The 17179-nt window shown below is 49.4% G+C and overlaps 1 long non-coding RNA gene across 1 annotated transcript; it reads right to left on the bottom strand.

The window, feature by feature from the left end:
• Nucleotides 1-503: 503 nt before the first annotated feature.
• On the bottom strand, nt 504-14558 carry LOC143646099 (uncharacterized). The gene is made up of 3 exons (XR_013157278.1): nt 14135-14558; nt 1830-2118; nt 504-599 (listed from the first exon to the last, which is right to left on the bottom strand). It is a non-coding gene; the product is annotated as an uncharacterized LOC143646099 (long non-coding RNA).
• Nucleotides 14559-17179: the final 2621 nt, after the last annotated feature.

Raw genomic sequence — 17179 nt, 5'->3', positions numbered from 1 at the left:
AAGACCCCAAAGGCCTCTACACAGAGACAGGGAAAGGCTGTCAGTCTTTGGACAGACCTGAAACTGAACCTATACTTTGCCATTTGCTTGCTGTGATAACAGGGACAGATACTTAACCTCTCTGAACTTTGTTTTTCACCCTGTGCAATGGATACATCAATGCCCACTAGAGTTGTGGTAAGGAATATAGGAAATAAAGAATGGAACGCAGTTACCCAGTGTCAGCACATGGTAGAAATCGAATAAATGTGAGATTGCCTCTCTCCTCTGCTTTGCACCAGCTTCAAAACATTATCTTTTTTTTTTTACCATATTCAAAATCACTCCCTTAAGAGCCTGATATTAGCTAATAGTTGAGAATATAATAATTCAGTTTAAGTAAGAATGATGGATGATGTATTTGTATCTCACCATATATTTATATATTGTACCATCACAATATATATATACAGTATACAATGTTATAAAATCATTTATTTAATTAAAATAATGCAAATGGTTTAAGGAGGAGAGATTCTGCTGAGGAAAGCATGGTCTGAAATTCTTTCCGATCACATCTTATAGGAATCACCAGGGTTGCCGGATAAAATACAGGATACCTGGGAAAATTCAAAATAGAGACAAAAACAATTTTTATAAGCAATATTATATAAAAATTACTCATTTATCATCACATTCAAATTTACCTGGGCATCCTGTTTGCTTATTTACTAAATCTGCCTTGAACACTTTTTTACACTTTCGAGTGGCTGACCGCCCCCCTCCATTTTCCGAGGAGCTCTGTGCGCTTTGGCAGAAGGGCGAGTTGCATCCTTTTCCTGCCTCTCTCTCCTCTTTTCTCTTTGATTCTTCTTGGGCCCGTGGTGGCCTCTGCGAGTCCCCTTGCACCGTGGGCCATCTCTGCGCTTGGAGCATGGGCCGCTGTGGGTCCACTGCTCGGGTCAGGGCCCCCGTGACCCGACACCTGGGCTGGTCTCGCCATCCCCGGGGGCACAGAGGGCTACCAGGGCAAAGCGACCTCGGCACCCCCAGTGCCCAGTGTCCCTTCTCCTCCGCCCATTCCACTCCTGCACCTGAAACGCCTGCCAGCGCCATCTGCTGGGGTCCAGGCAGCCAGGTGTGCCCTCTGCCCGCGAGCACTCACGGGGGCTGTGGGAAACATACCCTGAGGTCGGAGGGTGGCTGGGAGGGGTGCTTCGGGCTCCCCAGAGGTCTCAGAGGGGCCCTGCTCTGGGACTTTTGTATCAATAAGTGCCCCCGTTTGCCCCCCCTCCACCTGCCCAGGCACACCCCGAGCAAGCTGACCCGAGGGCGGCCACTAAAACCCCCCATCCCTCGGAAGCAGTGCTGGCAGCGGGCGGGATGCAGGAGCCCTGGAGGGAAATGAGGAGACAGAGTGCGGAGACGGTAGGGAGAAGCCATCCCGTGGGGCGGGGGTTGTGCCATGCCCGGCCCTGGGCGCTGAGTGGACACGTGGTTCAGGTCGCAGGGCCTCCGTGCCAGCCCAGTGGGCCACCAGCTCTGCCCCCCCACCAGCTCCTTAAACCTGTGACCCCATCCTTTGCTGCCCAGGTGCTCTTCCAGGAGCTCACCGGAGCAGGTGGCTTATTACTCTTGATGCCCAAAAGAGAGTGTGTCCCAGGGACCCCAGGGGAGCAGGTGTGCTCCAGGTGCATAGCCACAGAGAGGGCCTTCCAGGCAAGGAGCAGGGCATGCTGTATTTGTGGTACAGGTGAGTATTAAAGTGCATGGAAAAGAGTAGGAGGAGAGGCGGCCAGGTGTGGGTGAGGTCCTATCCGAAGAGCCTTGTATGGTGCTAAGACATTTACCTGAAAGGGGCAGGTAGCTGCGTTAGGCGGGGCCAGCCATGCGGCTGGGACGTCTGGGCGCTGGCTTGAGGCCTGTTTCATTTCTCCCACTGCGCCTCGCCTCCCGGCTGCAGCTCAGAGCCTGGGGACCTTTCCGGGCCCGGGATCGTTCCTCCTTCTCTGTGATGCACCGTTCGCCTTCCTGTCCCGCAGACCCGTGTCCCCGCCATCCACAGGGCCTCTGCCGTCAGTCCGGCCCGCTAACCACCTCGGACTGTGCCTCGCACATCCAGTGATACCGGGGCTTGGGCTGAGACAGGGCAGCCTTTTGTCCAAAAAGAGATCTGCTCCGGCCCGCTGCCCTCCTCCCAGGAAGCCCGCCCTGATAGACGGACGCCTGGGCCCCACTGGGTCCCGAAGGCGATGGCTTTGTCAAGCCTAGGAGGATGGTGCAGTCCCTGCACACACACCGCCGCCCACCAGGGTCACCAACACTGGCCTCGAGTGACGGCTGTGGTGTCTCCATCACACCATCACCCACCCAAGCTCCCAGGCAGAGCGGTGTCCTCAGGATACTCACCGCGTCACCCTGACCCGTCCTTCCTTGACCCTTGCTTACTGTCAGCCCAGGGGCCTGGCGCCTTGGGGGTGGTCTTAGCCTCCACCCTGGCAGGACCACAAGTGCCCCATGCAGCGTGCTGCCCCCAGGCAGTGGGCCGCTCCCCCCAGAGGCCGATCTGCCCCAGCGCCCCCTCCACGTGCCGTCAGAAAGCACGCGGATCACTCCTGAGACCAGGGCTCCGGCCCGTGCCAAATTCCAAAGTCGTTGTTGCATGGCCCCCGTCTGGAGACGACATCCCTCCGTGCCATGTTCTCCGCTGGAGCAGCAGCCCCTCAAGGCAGAAGACGAAGCCATGCAGGCAGACATGGCCTTCCCTGGACATGCTTATGCATTGCTTGTGGTGGAGAAAGAACCCCGAGAACGGAGAGCTTGCAGCCTCTCTGCATACATTTCTGGTGGCTCATTGCATTTTCTAACTGGACGCAGTGCTTCAGAGCCCCCGCCTGTGGGATGAGCTGCCTGGGACGGCATCTGCCTAGAGTATGCATCCATCTACAGCATCAGTCCCTGTGATTTGGGACTGTGTTAGCCCCTCCCTGGCCACCTCGGCATGCGCCATCATCACCATGACCCCCGCCCCTTTCGCCTAAGTCTGTCACTCACCAGGACACACGGCCTGAGGCCAACGCCCACCAGGACACATGGCGTAGGCGTCACTTCTTCACAACCCTTCGCAATCTAGATGCAGAGAGCAGCCTTAGCGTAAAGGAATAAGGCGATACAAAGATACAAATGCTGGTCTGAGACTGGACCGTGGGCCCTTCCAGCCTGGACACCAGGCCAAGGCAGCCAGGGCAAAGTCCCTGGGCCTGGGGCTGTGGGGACTCCTCTCAGCAGACCCTCCCTCCTCTGTGCACAGTTCAGGTCCCAAGTCCTAAGCTAACAGTTTCACTCCTAAACCAGAAATTAAAACAACTTAGACAGAAGGGCTTTTTAACAATGCAGCACAAAAACTTAAAATCTTCTCGGCTGCCCACATTACAGTAAGAACCACATCGGTGTGTTCTGATTCCATGTTCACGTGGAGCCATAGTGAGAGATCAGAGAACAGGGGGCCTCAGGGAGTGCCTCACCTTGGGCCAGGAGGATGCGCCATGAGGGATTAGACCACGGAACATTAATTCACTTCTTCCTGTTCCTTACTCCCAGGTATTTTGAATAACTTTCTTTCTACAGGAAAAAACTGCAAAATATGATGACCGTCCTGGATTAAGGTACAGATTCCCCCTGACAAATGACACTCCATTTTCTTCCCCTGTATTGGAATTGGGAACGAGATCACGGTTTTATTTCTTTTTAGCAATTCTATTTCTTCCAGGGGTAAAGAGCACAGTAGATTTTATGATGATAACAATAAGTTACTGTTGGACCAAAATATGGAGAAATGCCTATTTCTACAGGGCTACGTTCATTTGAGAACCTGCCGACTGAGATGGAAAGTGGGCTGAACTGACTCAACTCTGGTCAATCTATTTTTAAAAAAAACGTTCTAAAAAAATGCTATTTGTTTCTTCTACTTTCCTGAAAGCCACACATTTTAAGACATTCTGTACCATTCGGGCAGAAGAGGCGCCACTCTCTTCAGTTCATAAACTGAAGCAGCATGTGGGGCATCAGACAGAGAAGGAAGCTGTCTACTTGGTCTGTACCATGTGGCCGTCACTGTTTTCACTCTACATCCCCTTTTGGAAATCATCTGGTCATGGAAGCTTCTCATCGGCGCTTCCCAGCTCTGGAGAGTGTTGTCTTCCCTGGTTTTCTTCAGGAAGAATCCTAAAAACACGGGATGGGAGAAGACCTGTCGAGCGCATGAACCAGGCCTGGGGTTCTCGGGCAGACCCCAGGAAGGAAGCCTTTATGTAGGCTCGCCATCTGAATTGTTCTAGAGATATCAGAACACAGATCCTCTCCTGCGTCTCTTTTTTGGGCTGTTTTCCTCCTGGAAGCTCTGCTCTTGGGGCAGGACCCTGGCAGGAGGCAGCTGATGGCACCCCCTTATCATCCACTCTCTAAACAGCCTTGACATCTCATGGGGAAAAAGCAGATTTACCATCCAAGTCAGAGATTTCTAGTATTAGAAAAAGGTATAAGAAACTACAGATTTCTATGGAAAACACGTTTTAAAATCAGCACTGTTACTCTTTTGTTTCTGCAAGAATCAGCCCCTTTACTTCTTTACTTTGGTAAAAAAAAAAAATGTTTGAATGCCCCCCAAGCCTGACCACTCATTACCTGCCATACAAGGCACAGGAATCCTGCACTTTGTGCACGATGGCTCTGCTAATTCACAACGCCTCTAACACAGAAAGGCAAAAAAGGGACGGAGTGCAGCCCAGACAGCAGCTTCGCGCCTGACAAGGAAGATGAAGTGGGACGTCAGGCACATTCGGGGGAGAGGCTGCTGGCACACCAGCTCCAGCCAGCACACTCAGCACGCTCACCAGAGGCACAAGGACGGCTCCCCGCATCCCACGGACTCCCTCTGTCCCGCCCCAGCTGAAGATTTATTTTTCCTGGATTCCAGTGTCACCGAACTCAGCGACACCCCGCCTCCCTCTGCGAGGCTGTGAAAGACCCCGGGAAACAGGCAGTTTGCTTTCAGCAGCCCCGGGTCAGTGGAGGGCTGGGGGGCAGACGGGGGGCCACGGGGGCCGGCAGGGGGGCACAGGGCGGGGGCCAGCAGACTGTCCCTGGGTGCCAGCCTGTTTGAGGTCCTCATTCGTCTTCATTCCTGCAATTAGAGCCCCCCACCCCCCATCCCGGACCTGCAAAGAAAAGGTTGCCATGACACACACTGGCAAATCGAGGCAAATTTGAGGCCTGGTCATTGAGTGGTAGGTCCATTGTCCCCGGGTGTAATTGGTGATCAAGGAGGTCGTAAAATGGGCGTGGGGAGGACGCTGAAAGGCAGAGCGGCCCTGTGCCTCTCCGGAGCCGGCGCTCACCCTCTCGTGAACCGGGGTTTATGGACAACTTGACGTGCTTAGGCCGAGAGGGGAAAAGAAGGGGGGAATCAAAACTAAAGAGAATTAATGAGCCTTCACATATTGTCCTGTTCTTTTGTTGTCAAAAAAAAAAAAAGAAGAAGAAGCGCAGATGAGAGCGTGGATAGAGAAGAAACCATTAATATCAGGCTGTAAATTCCACAAAACATTAACTTCATTACATGGCAATTATGGCCCGTAATTGGTGGAGGGAAAGATCCCACTTTCTCATCACTTACTGGTTGTGCAGGAATCAGCACTTTTGCTCCTGGCAAAGGTCACACCCTGATAAAGGGGCCAAGTTAATGGGACACGAGGATTCTGTGAGCTTTTCGTCAGGGTGTCACATTCGTCCCCACCCAGAGGGCCTCTGCGCTTTTCCTCCCCTCCCCTCCCTCCCTCCTTCCTGCCCTCTTTCCTTCCTTTCTTCTTTCCATCTTTCTTCCTGCCTTCTTGCCTCCCCCCTTTTTCCTTCCCTCCTTCCTTTTTATCATCAGACCTCTTAACAAATGAAGGAACAACCTAATACAACAGCATTACAATATGTGCATAAACTTTCTCTCTGTGCCTTTATTCCTTTCTGTGCCTTTTCTTTCCCAGCAGCATTGTAAAAATAAAGCTTGGACATTTACCGTGTAAAAACCACAGGTTGACAGAACTGCCAGAGTTTCTTTTCAACAAAATAATTATAAAAGTTCACAGGGCAAAGTGGGGGAGATGAGAAAACCACAAATACCACTTCAAGCCTTTGTTTCCTCTCCGCTGTGGTAGAAGTGAAGTTGCTGTACTTGAAAAAGAAGACATTCAGCAACGCAATGGCCCTTTATGTGTGCGTGGACCCCAGACCCCAGGGGCACCACCTGTGCCCCTTCACCAGGGGTCCCCCAGGCCAGGCCCAGGCCCAAGGCCACCAACCCAGAGGTGTTTCCCGGATCAATGCCTAGAGCACTGGGGGGGTGGGCAGGGCTGCAGAGAGGTGCTCCCCCAAGGGACAGCCACAGAGACCACTTCGACCTCTAAGGCATGTGGGCTTTCACCAGTGGTCAAGACCCCAGCCTCAACGACAGCCTCCAGTTTTCACAATACTCGAGGGTGACCTTTAGATAGTGCTGGCTGTGTGCATGGCACCCCCAAAGCAGCCTGGCCCCTGCCCCGCCCAACCCTCCCTTCATGCCTGCCCCTTGCTCCCCACCTGCAGGAGACCAGACACGCCACCCCCCACAGCACATTCCAGAAAGCCTGGGATGGCTTTGCTTCCTGTGGGAGGTCAGTTGAGCTGCCCAAACTGCGCTGGACGCAGGTGCCTGCAAATGCACACCCCGTTCTAGGCCCCTTCCACACCCACTCAGCACTGACCCCCAGTGCCAGGGCATCCAGGGAGGAGAAGTGTGCCAACACATCCCTGCGAGAGCTTAGATGGCAACTGGGCATGTGGAAACACACTCACACACACACACGCTCATTCACATGCACTCATGCACACTTGCACACTCATTCTTATCCACTCATGCACACACACACTCTCATTCATACACTCACTCATACACACCAGTCTTGTACACCACACACACACCAGACTGACATATTAACAAATCAAAACCTATTTTGTGTATTTGAATGTAGTTAAAAGGGGAAATTTCTAATGTAAACTATGGACTATACTTAATAGTATAATTATAATAATATTGTTTCCTCGATTGTAACAAAGGTGGCACACTGATGCAAAGTGCTAACAGTAGGGAAAACCTATAGAATAAGATTTCATCAGAAAGTCTGTTAGGAAAGTTTGGAAAAAAGGTTTAGATTTTGGCAATAGGGTAAGCTAAGTAGATGCAGCTGCTTCTCCTGCTCTAAATATATAGAAACAGTTAAAGACTATGTAATTTCTAAATCTTAACAGCTAAGGTAACCGCTGGAGACCAAAGGAGAGAGAGGATTTCTCTGCCCTGTATTTGCAACTTCCTGTGATTTCAAAATAAAAAAATAAAAATGCACATAGTTGAGATCAAATGGAATGTCTCCTAGAATAAGGGAAATATTTTAAAAAGTGAGTGTGGGCTAAGTCCATGAACCCACCAGCAGTGGCCAGGCAGCCTGGCCAGGGCATCACACTGGGAGAGGGAGGGTGGGCTCAGCAACCCCAGAGTGTTCCAGCCTTGATCCCAGGGAGGCCAGGAGCTGGGGCTGAGACTCCTAAGTAAACACGGAACCCTTGCAGAGTTGCCCTTCTTTGGAAAGCAACAAGAACAACTTCACCCGCTGGTCCGGAGAAGCAGCAAGGAGCCTTTGCAATTCACTTAGAAATTGGAAGAAAATGTCTCTTAAAATAAAGCAAACTTCAGGTCTGTCCCCCACACATGGGTGAGGACTATCTTTTTACTCCCACGGGCAAGCATACCAAGTGCTGGCCAGAGCGCAGGCCCTGGAAAAGCCAGCAGGACACTTTTCTGTTGGGATGTTTGCCAAGCTGAGTTGCAAAGGAAGCAAAGCAAAATTTACCAGCAAGCCAAAAAATGACCCCAAGAATTGCCGATATGAGTGCAACTGTAAAATTCTCAAAGGGAAGAGAAATAATGAAAGAACATGATGCTATGAAATGAAAGTCACATGAGCAGAGCAGTTTCTATGGCCTAAGAGAAAAACGGAGTGGGCCTTAACTTTCAGAATTCACCCACTTACTGGCAAGTCAGCACGGGCACCAGTGCTGGGGCAGTCCAGATGCCATCTGTGTTTTTGGCTGTCAGTAATCCTAGTCACCTGAGGAGGTACAGGTGAGGGGACTGAGGTGTCGGCAGGTAAAGAAGGGCACCTGTGCCACTAGCGCTGAAATTAGAGGCCCGGTGTCCTGGCTCCCAACCCTTAGCTCCTGGCAGTGCCCTGGCCGTGCCCTAGCAAGGCCATCCCTGTAATGGTAGTTCACTCCTTCCAGGATTTGGGTAAGTCTTCCTTCACGTGAGCTGAATGGAGGAGTCTGGCTGTCAGGCAGTACGTACGCGAGTTTAGTGGGTACAGGGGAGAGGGGTGGTGGGAGGGATACAGGGTAATGCCAGGTGGTCCGCCCGCAGGGCCTGCAGAGGGAGGAGCAGCACAGCACCACCTCCCGGCTAGCGTCCCCTGGGCACTTTGCTTGCACCCCACTTAGCTCCTTCAGGGGATAGGCATCATGCCTCCACTGGGTGAAAGAGAGAAATGGATGGGCTTGCTTGCTACACTACAAGAGAGTAGTCAAGCCCCAAGCCCCTGGACTATGTTTCCCCCAACCCAGATCTGCCCACAAGGACCAAAAATTCACAATGGGGCATTTAAGTGCCAGGCCCAGGGCTCCCAAATCAAGCCTAGGGGCAAGGCTGTTGAGCATGAGCGGGTCTCTGTTTGTTTCCTTGGGCTGTCATAACAAGTTGGTACAATGGGGTGGCTTACAGCAGAACTCTACTCTCTCACAGTTCTGGAGGCTGAAGTCTCAAATCAAGGTGTGGAAGGGCCTCAGGGAGGACGTCCCTTGCCCCTTCCAACTTCTTGTGGCTACAGATGTGCCCTGGCTGCTGGCTGCCTCTGCCTCTGTCATCTCCCCTTCTAGGTGTCCTCTCCTCTGTGTGTCCATGTGAATTGGGAAAATCATGTGGTTCTTTGGATGTAATGCACCTCCCCATAGGTCATGCTCTGTCCCTCACATTTTGGGACTTTAGTTTGATCAAAGGTCTAGAAGCAAAGGGCCGTGGGGGTGGGCCCCATGGAGAATCAGCAGAGCCTTGCAAAACATCTACTGAGGGAGGCCACAGTTCCTGAAGCAAAGCAGGCAGTGAAGGGCTGCTTCTGCATGCAAAGAAGACTCAGGAGAATCAATGGCATCAGTGGCCTCAGCTTTGATGGGAGCATATCCATATCCAGCATTCCAGCTTTCAGGACACCATCCTTTCCCAATCAGTGCCCTCATTCTAGAATTCTCTGCAAGGTTTTGAATCCAGTTTGCACTATAATTCAGCCACATGCAGGATGGGATTCTGGGTTTGATTTTCAGAAATCTCAGCCCTGGGGCTACAGGAGCTATGGGTTCCTTCTGGGCAGACAGGAAAGTTTTCAGGTCAATTATGTAGAGTGGAGCTGAGAACTTGAAGCCCTGAGTTCATTCATGTCTTTCTCCTCCTTCTCCAGCATAGTTAGGGACAGTTAACAATCTTTTCACTCTGTGGTGGTTTGAAGCTATATGTACCACAGAAAAATGTTTTCTTTATATTTAATCCATTCCTGTGGGTGTACACCAGTTGTAAGTAGGACCTCGATGAGGCCACTCCAGCGGAGGTGTGGCCCACCTCATTTGGTATGGACCTTAATCCTCTTATCGGAGACCTTTATGAAAAGAATAAATATGCAGAGAGAAGGTCACAGAAGTCAGAAGTTGAACTCAGTGAAATCCAGGGTAAGAGGGCGAGGCCAGCAGATGCCACCACATGCCTTGCCATGTGGCAGAGGAGCCAAGGATCGCCAGCAGCCAGTCTTAGGAAGAAAGCATCACCTTGATGACACCTGATTTGGACATTTTCTTGGACTCTAACTATGAGCAATTAGTCTAAGCCAATCCATTTCTTGGAATTTGCTTTCAGCAGCCTAGAAAACTAAAACACACAGGCATCCAGAACTTTGCCTTTTGTTAGAATTTATTGGTAATATTTGGCATATCTCTATTGCCAGAGCCCGTCGTAGACTGACAATGTCTTCTTTACTGCTAGAGGTAGAGTTATTAGTGCCTTTAAATCAAACCAGGTTAGGGAACCAATTCCAGAAACACAGAACCAATTCAGAAAATTTATCTTTAAAATTCTCTTCCTCTAGAAGTACCCCACTGCTGGTGGAAAACTGCATCGGTCAGATTACTACCGGGGAAATCGAGCCACTGGTAGTGTATCTACATAAATGTCTATAATGTCAGGTGGGAGGTGGAGAGAGATTTATTTAAGGAAATGGCTCATGCTATTGTAGGGGCTGGCTGGTAAGTCCAAATTCCAAAAGGTAGGCAGCTGGAACTCTTGGGCACAGCTAATCTTGCAGTCCAGAGGTGGATCTTTTTCTTTTCCAGGCAAACCTCAGTTCCCCTCATAAGGCCTTTCAACGGACTGAAACTGGTCCACCCAGATTACCTAGGAGGATCTCACTTATTCAGAATGAACTGATTGTGGACTTCAATCTCATCCACACAATACATTCATGGCAATACCTAGATTTGGGTTGGATGCCATAACTGAATATGATAAGCTACGCAAGTAGACACACAAGATTGATGATCATGGGAGCTAACCCAAACATCATGTTCATCAACCAACTCTCTCCATACCTCACCATCCTCACCTGCGCGAATGGTTCTTGGTATCTCTTTTGGTGGACCTCATTCTTGCACACACAAACCACCATGGGACACAGAAGCTTGCATATACAGTCACCTGTACACACACATACACACACACTGTCTTTCTGTTTCCTCTAACCAAACTCTCAGGGCAATCTCTCTCTGCCCAGCAAGATCTTCTACTTCTCAGAAGGCCAGGCTGAAGACTTAGGTTTTGAAGCGGTTTCCCAAGTCTGCACTACATGACACATGCTTACCGCCTGGTCTGATACCTGTGGCAGGTGCTGTTTTGAAGAATTAATTTATTCCCCATCATCTTCCCAAAGCCTTGTCAGTGCCATCAAGGAAGGTGAGAGGTCCAAGCTGCCTGCCTCAGTGAGGAGATGACATGGACCAATAACAAGGGGGAAAAAAGTCAGTTAGGGATTTTTGCATCCAAAATAGGCTATTGATAGGAGACTCAAGGTGAAGACTTAGGCCTTGAAGGAAAAGGACTTCTCACTGCCAGAAACCATGGAGTAAGTACAGACTGTGTGGAATAGCCTAAGGGGCCTGCCTGGGACTGGGTAAAAAGACCAAGGGCTTGAAAGAGTGAATCCAGACGTCACAAAGTCCTTGGTGGGTCTCCTGAGAAAGGAACCTGTGTTCTGCCCCATGGAATGGAGGCTCTGGAGTCAAAAGTGGCCTGACCTATCTGGGCAGGGAACGACTTCTTTCAGACCCAGAAAGATGTGTGATCCTGTGTGGGCTGGTTGGGGTGGGCAGCCAAGGCGTGTGCTTCCTAGGAATCCTCCAGAGCCCAGATGGCGGGTGGGGGCACACAACCCGTGGCCAGAGGGCAGGAAGGTGGCATTGCCCAGGCCAGCTCAGACAGGTGAGTGTCAAGAATGAGAAACTTCCCTATCCCCCAAAGTACGTAGGTTTCCTTAGACTCGTGGCTCTTGACACACCCAAGAGCCAAGGAAGGATGAAAGTGGAAAATGACTGACCATTGCCCTGCCCTGCCACTCCTGGAGGCTGAGGAGAGCATCCAAGCTGAGTTTTATAACAATCAGGTAGCTTCACTGTACTCATAGCATCTGTGGGCTGAGACTTCCACCTCTTAAATTCTCTCCTGTCCTTGGTATATTTTAAGTCTTAATGTCTGTTCTTTCCCATAGTAACAAATGTTTATTGAGCACTTGCTATGAACTAGGCATCAGGGATACATTAGTAAAGAAAATGGAAAAAGATCCCTGCATAGGGAGAAATAAGATAAAATTCAAGCAGGCTAGAAATCTTTACTTGCATGTGTTCTCCAGTTTTCCTTTCTTTTTAAAATTGTAACTTGCAAATTCCTTCAGCACTGATACCTTAAAATTGTCCTTGGTATTTTTCCCATTCCCAGCATCAGTGGCAGGTTATTGATGTTTTCAATAAATGTTTGCAAAATGAATGAACAAATTCATGAGTGACTTAGTTTTATCATGTGAGAAGAAGTGCATTTATGAAAATGAGTGAGCCAATTAGTCTCAGCAGACAGTGGCTATGACCCCATTCCAGAATCACATGGGAGTAAAGGCTCACAGTTCACCCAATTGCTTATTTTAAACCACTGATTGGTGTGACTTAAATCCACTGATTGCTTTTCAAATGACCATGTTTCTATGCCCCGGGAATTCTTTTTCACTTTATACGAATGCACAGTTCATTTACTTGCTCAAAGCAGCCATTCCAAAGTCACACATTACATCAATTCTTGGTTGTGCTCTGAGGCCTCAAACCACCATTGACGTGGCCCCACCTTGACCATCATTAGCAGGGACAGGTGTGTTTGCAGCACCTGTAGCCTTGCAGGTGACCTTGTCTTTTTAGAGTTGGAAAATGAGAAATGACCCTAAACACGCAGGTGTCTGCCTGGTTGGAAACATCCTTGGCATTTCCTAAATTTATTAACCTGCATGAGGACAGAAACCAGTGCTGCCCACTCACTGTCCCTGTAGCAGATCCTACGCTTCCTGGCTCCTGGGTCGAGAGATGTTCTAACTGGCCCAGACATGGTGCAGAAGTGAAGTTTTGTTTGTTTGTTTTTCTTTCTCAGTTAAAATGATCTCAAGAATGTGAATAAGCTGCAGGGTGCCACATTACACTTCAGTGATGACAGGGCAAAAGTTTGGGATTTTCAGACATGTCACAGCTAACGTACAAATGAGCCAGAAGGAGACCGTTTCTCCTGCTAGTCACATCCTTCTTTTTTCTTCGGCTCTGAAAGTGATTGCAGACATAGGTCCTATGGCATCCAAAGGGGGTTACAAATGCAAGACTCACTCCCCGGGGCTTGGACCATGTCCTCTCCCCACCACTGCACCCACCTGCCCCATGGTGGTCCTGACAGCTCTGAGGGGTTGGCACACCATTGCCCAGGCATTAAACCTGAAAAGAGGCACACAGGGACGTGGTTCCTGTTCAGTGGTGCCTACAGGTTCCTTGCTCTCCAAGAGAAAGACAACTTCAGATTTCTTGATTAGCTTGCTCCTTCTAGACACTCCCTACCAGGAGGCCAATCAGAATTCAGATATGAGAAGTCGAGAGGTGTTGCCTTAAGCAAGTCACACTTGAATCCACATCGAACAGTGTGATTGGACCGCTTAGCCCCTCCCCCAGATGCCCCTCACTCTCCAGAATTGTATGTACACGCATTGCATTTGTGAGTCCACCAGGGGATGTGCCACACACATATCAAAGAGAAACCAAGGATAATGTATTAAGAAATCCAGTAATTCTCTTCATTTTTATATTTGTTAAATTGTTTCATTAAAACGTTTTGTGAAACTATGTAATGATATGTTTGTATTTTATAATGATAAATATGTTATTTGCAGTTTACAGTGGTAACATAACACATTACACCTAACACAAAGTACACAATATATAATGTTATCTAAATACAGTAACTCTATATAGAATATAGTAGCAATTTACATTTTTTTAATTATTTAATTTCTTGCAAAGAGAAAGAAAATACGTAGTAACTTGGCTAGTTTGTTCACTCTTTACTGAGAACTTGTCTCTTTTCTTAGGGCTACATTCCACACATAAACGTGCATCTCCTATTTTCTCAAACATGACAAAGTCAACGTGCAGTGGCATTCAGAAGAATTGTTAAAAAGGGAAGCTACCCCTGCATTTCCTAAATTCCCTAGCCTAGCTATTTAATGCCTCCTCTGAATATGAAAGGAAAGGTTACCAGTAGTTGAGAAGTTGGAGGCTGCTGCAGGCCTGACTTCAAACAAACAAGGAAAACACCAACATTGGGAGGGTCAGACAAGGAAGAAAGGGAGCAAGAGGCGGCTGGGAAATAGTTGAGGCAGACGCTGGCCTGTGAACTGCCATGACTCACCCAGACTTGGACAGAAATGCATCGTCACCATCGAAGCCATCATCAAGGAGTGCGTGGGAATTTGAGTCAACTTGATTTTCAGAGCTTGGGGTCAACCTCTTTACCTTCTTCTTCACTTCCATTCAACTTCCAGAGATAAAATAAAGAACGGAGAGCCCTCTGACTCTCATGCAGGTTCCACTTAAAAATAAGGAACAATTTTAAATAAGCACAATACCCAAAATGGAAATGTAAGCAAATAAGCAAATACACGGATTATGAAGCCTTCCCATTAACTCTGAATAGTGATATTTTTCCTCAATGTCCTGGTTCATTTTGGCATCAAGAGAAACACTTCCATGCAGGCTATTAATGAGAAGTAAAATACCCTGTGAGATGATTCAAATGGTTGGGAGGAGAGCACACAGAACAAGGAATTTCTCTACAGCGACATAGTCACTTTCTCTGTGAAATCACATAATTCTAAATCTGAAGTCATAAGTAAAGCTTATGACTTTACAAAGTTCTAAAAGTAAATTTTAGAACTTTGGCAAGGTTCTATTCATGGCAAGTCCTCTTATTTCAATACCAAAAAACCCCACCTCGCTGTTTCTCCATGTTTAGAATGCCTTCCCCATGTCCCCTGTCAGGGTTCCCCTGCACAAGCACTTGTACATTCGCATAAAAGAAGTTGTCTGTTCAGGCTATTTCACAGTTTGCTTCTAACCTCGATAGCACATTCATTTGGTATGTTCATTCACTGGACAATACTTATTGAGAAAATAGCTGAACTTGCTGCAGAAAGCTGGGGCTAAAATGCTGTCAAAGAATCTTCCCGTTACCATGTTGTGTTTACATTTTGCCCAGAACATCACCTCTTCTTTGGACAGTGTGGAGATAAAATGCAGCTGCTCTTTTTTGCAGGTAAACCTAACGTACTGGAGTTCTGACCTTTAGTGCTGACGACACAGAACCTGCTCACAACACCCAGTGGACACTCCCACCTGGTAGAGCACAAATTCTCAATAGCTCAGAGTGGGGTGGGTGCGGGACCCTCTCTGGAAGGACAGGCTCCAGAGTGCCCAGAGGCTCCCTCTGCACGGTGGGCTTCAGAGAAGTTCCACACTTTTCCGAGTTATTCAAATCCCCACAATGGACATATATCAGCTTTACAACAGGCAGAAACGCCTTCCTCCACGTCCTTCACAACCCTGAGAGGGCTCTCCTTCCAGAGGGGGCCTCTAGATCACTTCTCAGCCTGCCCCTGCATGGCCACAGCAGGCAGGAACTGCCCGGGCCCTTCTCCCACCATCTGATTCCGTGAGGCTGGCAGGGGCTGCCCCTCTGCCCAGATGGACAGGTGAGCACCCCCATGGCCTGCGATGAGCCAGGCTTTGCTCAGGCATCCCCAAGGCGCAAGCTCGCCCATGGCCCAGGATGGTGCCCCCACCTTGGAATGGGGGGCCCTGAGGTATCAGAGCCTCGACAGAGCCGAGATGGACGCTCCAAAGTGTCTGTGCCGGTTTGAAGGATGCATGTTCCCTAGAAAAGCCATGTTTTCATGCTAACCCCATTTTGTAAAGGCAGCTGTTTCTTCTAATCCCTATACAGTATTGTACGTTTGAAACTGTAATCAGATCATCTCCCTGGATATGTGATTTAATCAAGAGCGCTTGTTAAACTGGATTAGGTGGAAGCATGTCTCCACCCGTTTGGGTGGGTCTTGATTGGTTTACTGGAATCTTATAAAAGAGGAAACATTTTGGAGAAAGCTGGAGATTCAGAGAGCAGAGCAGAATGACATAGCCACAAGAAGCAGAGTCCACCAGCCAGTGACCTTTGGAGATGAAGAAGGAAAATGCCTCCTGGGGAGCTTCATGAAATCGGAAGCCAGGAAAGAAAGCTAGCAGATGACGCTGTGTTCACCATGTGCCCTTCCAGATAAGAGAGGAACCCTGACCATGTTCACCATGTGCCTCTCCACTTTAGAGAGAAACCCTGAACGTCATCATCCTCCTTGAACCAAAGTATCTTTCCCTGGATGCCTTAGATTGGACATTTCTATAGACTTGTTTTAATGGGGACATTTTCTCAGCCTTAGAAATGTAAACTAGCAACTTATTAAATTCCCCTTTTTAAAACCCATTCTGTTTCTGGTATATTGCATCCCAGCAGTTAGCAAACTAGAACAGTGCCTGACATTGCCCCCATGACGGAGTCCCCTCACTGCCTGGCTCAGTCCCCTGGTGGCAGTTCTCAGGGCCAAGCTAACCCACACTCCATCTGCCTCACCCAGGTCGGAAGATTCTGTGGTTAGACAGGAAAGCAACCTGCCCCCTGCAGACACATTGAATGGTGCTGGAGATAACCCCGCTTTCCAGGAAAAAACACAGACACTTTCTGCTGGCAGCCTCCACCCCAACTCCTCCTTTCTGCTTCCCCTGCCGGAAGGCTTCTCGGAAGGGTTGTCCCCTTTCGGGAAGCATGTTGCATCCTCAAGCTCTCCTACTTCCCAGAGGCTCTGGCCCAGTAAGCCAGGATGTCCACCCCACTGCTGACACAGGGGGCCCCGTGGGGCCTGGCCATGGTGGTGGGTGGGCAGCTCTTCGTGAATAACAGGCCACGGCAGGCAGATCCTGCGGTTGCCCCCAGGCACTCAGCGGCAGGAACTGGGAGGGTGCTCGTTCTCTTTCTCATGTCGGGGTTGGAATCTACTGGAAGCCCTGTGAACTGCCTGCACGCGGGAATGAAGGCACGCATTCGACTTTGGAAATTTAGTTTTCATTCCTAATTTGAGAGCTTCTCCCCCCTCTACCCTCAGTTGGCATTTCAGGGTTTTGTGGGTGGAAAAGGGTGCTGGCCCCTCTCTCGACAGCACCCTGTGGACTGAAAGAAGCAGCTGTGACCCTGGAGCCCCGAGAATGATGAGCCCAGCAGTGCTCCAAGGTTCCGAAAGATGCCACTCCCTCCTCTCGTTCTTACTGCAGACCTCCTGCAGGAGGGAGCTCGGATGCACGGCAATTTGGGGTGACCTGAGGGCTGGAGAGGGGGCGCAGCAACTGCAAA

Source organism: Tamandua tetradactyla, chromosome 9, assembly GCF_023851605.1.
Source record: "Tamandua tetradactyla isolate mTamTet1 chromosome 9, mTamTet1.pri, whole genome shotgun sequence".
NCBI classification, from domain to species: domain Eukaryota; kingdom Metazoa; phylum Chordata; class Mammalia; order Pilosa; family Myrmecophagidae; genus Tamandua; species Tamandua tetradactyla.
This window is presented reverse-complemented; position numbering and strand designations above follow the sequence as displayed.